Here is a 2,920-nt window from a genome sequence, read left to right as displayed (position 1 = left end):
CTGTGTCCCCGATTCCGTCAAGGGGTCTCAAAGTCCAATTCCAGTTGGGAACTTTCAGGTGGACTTGCTCCTTGCAATTTTAAGGTGGGAAAGAATTGGTTAATTTAAATGCACCCCCTTTATTTTTCGAAGAACTATCCTTAGACCCTTAAAGTTTCGAAGAAAAACTGCTGTGCACCATTGATTTGACATTTATTACTATTGCACACCATGGCCCCCTGAGTTTAAGGGCTCATTTTGTTTAATGGACTCATGTTTAGATTGCTAATTTAATGTCCATGTAAAATAGTTATCCTGTGACTACAGGAGAATCTTCGAACCATATAATAAAGGATTAATTTTCTATATACCTATAATATATCTACATTATTTTTGTTGAATGTATGATAATTGATCAAAATTTAAATTTTGTATAATATGTTATACATCTAACCATGACTCTGTATACACTGTCACTATAATATAAAATTAACTCTACAATAAAATTTCAATTAAAACTCACTTACACTGTCAATATGTATAAAATTAACTTTATGATAAAACTTGAATTAAAACTCACTCATTTTTGTATTGATAATGTAAGCCCACTGATCAATTCTAATATGAAATAAGCTTCCACAAGGCCTCAATTAACTCAAATATACTCTACCTATCTTTACTTGCTTATCCACCACACAGTTGGATCATTATAAACCAATCCAAACTAAACTCAACACAAGGATGCTTACCTTCTGCAATATATAAGTAGGATAAGTATTTTAAACAAACTTATGTCTTTGTATTCTGTTTGTGTGTTTGTATAAACGCAAGGCTGAGGAGGGCTTTCTCCACCTTTGCGTTAGTTTTGAAAATAAATAAAGAAAATGAGGAGGATTCATCTCATTTTCTTTGAAGTTGTTAACTTAAAAGTTTTGATCCATTAGATTATGTTAGGATCCAAGCGCGGAACAAACAACTATTGAGATATCAAGTGCACAACAATTTAATGACAAACAAGCCACAAGCATGAAAGATAAACGACACACAATATTTAACGTGATTCGGCTCCACCACTGAGCCTACGTCCACGAAGAGAAACCTGTTCTTTATTATGAGAGGAAAACCCTATACAAGAATACAACTTGAACCCAAACCCAACCCTTGTATACCATCTCTCATCTCCCAAGAACCCTCTCTCACACCCCATGTATAAGGCTACATGATGCCCCTTGTGTCTCCTTGTGTGTCTACTTGTGTGGTATGCCAACCCATCTATTTATAGGGAACATTACTGCCAAAGAACCAAATAACAATTGGAAACCAATACTATTTCCTAAACTAAATAGAATACTTCTTGGCTACTACATCAAGTAACAAGAGCCAATTAGGAAACTAGTTACTTCCACACAAGATAAGAAATCTACCTAAAAGAATTTAAGCCAATTTCCTAACAAATCTCCACCTTGGCGAAAATTTCTTTTAGCAACCATTTGCCTTCAACTACCAAATAATATGGTACCAAACTACACACCCGAATCAATACAGTTCTGACACCAAATTAATTCAATCGGCAAATAAACATGTGTAGTTACCCCGAGTCCAACCTCCAGTTGACTCGTGAGAAGGTGCCTCAATTCACCATCTCCCTTTGCAGGATTTCTTCTCACCACCACTTGTAATCCAGAATCCCCTTCTGTGAGCTCTTACCCTAACCATTGAGGCAACCAAGTGGTAAAATCACCATACTTCTTCCCATCCTCAGGACTGTCTCGCCACGTGTGGTTTCCAAGACTCCACCTAAAACGAAAAACTCGTACCTATCAGAGTCTCCTGGCGCATAGAAATTAGATCTCCCTGTTTTTTTGGGACACGTGCCACACTACCCAAAAAACATAACCAAAATCTAAAATTCACCGGGATGAAGTATCAACCGTTGGAGGTGTGAGAAAGTCTCCACCGATTCACGTCCAAAATCAACATTGGATTCCACCTTTTCCTTGACCCTTGAATCACCTGCCTAGATTCACCGTCAAGCATCTCCATGCTTTTCGACTTCCCATCCTTCATCATCAATGCTTTTTTACCAAGCCATTGAAACAAGGATACCACTCATTAAATTGTTCAATTAGTAACAGCTACCAATCCACTTGATCTTAATAATTAACTAGGATCCAACTACGAACCTCGAGTAGCCCAATCTCGCAACCAAGCTCTGATACCACTTGTTAGGCTCTGAGAAAGCCAAACTCGGGGAGAGTTTAACCATGAGCTAGAATGGGAACCACAACCATGGGTTTGACACCACATCCAACCCAAAACCTTAAGGCATTGGGTCTATGGATCATTCCCACTTATATGTTCCTTATTCTACTCATCTCTTTCCGATGTGGGATATTGATTCACACTTGATATCCCAACAGATTATTATTTGCTAGGATGTTTTAAAACAATTTAACTATAGCTGTGTTTGGTTGATGTTTACGTATTGTGAAAGTTTAAATTTTGATGTACGAGTTTTTGATCAAAACAGGCTAGAGAAATCAAAACTGAAGCACAAGTTCTGGGCCTCTCTTCACAGAAGAAATCAAGAAGAGGTAATAAACTACACATCGTTGGTGTGGACCATCATAACTCTACAAGACAAGCTTTAGGTACTTCAATTTTCAATTTACTATTAATATCTTATTTTCCTCGTATTATCGTAAAGTAATCATGAAATTCATAATCTATTTGACTTATTTATTTTTTGGATTTTTATGTGAAGAAGACCCCATTTCTGAAGAAGTAAATAGTCCTAATCAAGAGGAATAAGGTATATATTTTAGGTAATTATGTTCTGTCTTTTATCTTTACATGTGAATAAAATAATACTAGTGCTTTTAGCATACTTTATGGGGATGTGTTACAAAATAGACGTGTTATTATTGTAAGTTTTTTTTTC

This window comes from Coffea arabica, chromosome 9e (assembly GCF_036785885.1).
Source record: "Coffea arabica cultivar ET-39 chromosome 9e, Coffea Arabica ET-39 HiFi, whole genome shotgun sequence".
Classification (NCBI taxonomy): Eukaryota; Viridiplantae; Streptophyta; class Magnoliopsida; order Gentianales; family Rubiaceae; genus Coffea; species Coffea arabica.
This window is presented reverse-complemented; position numbering follows the sequence as displayed.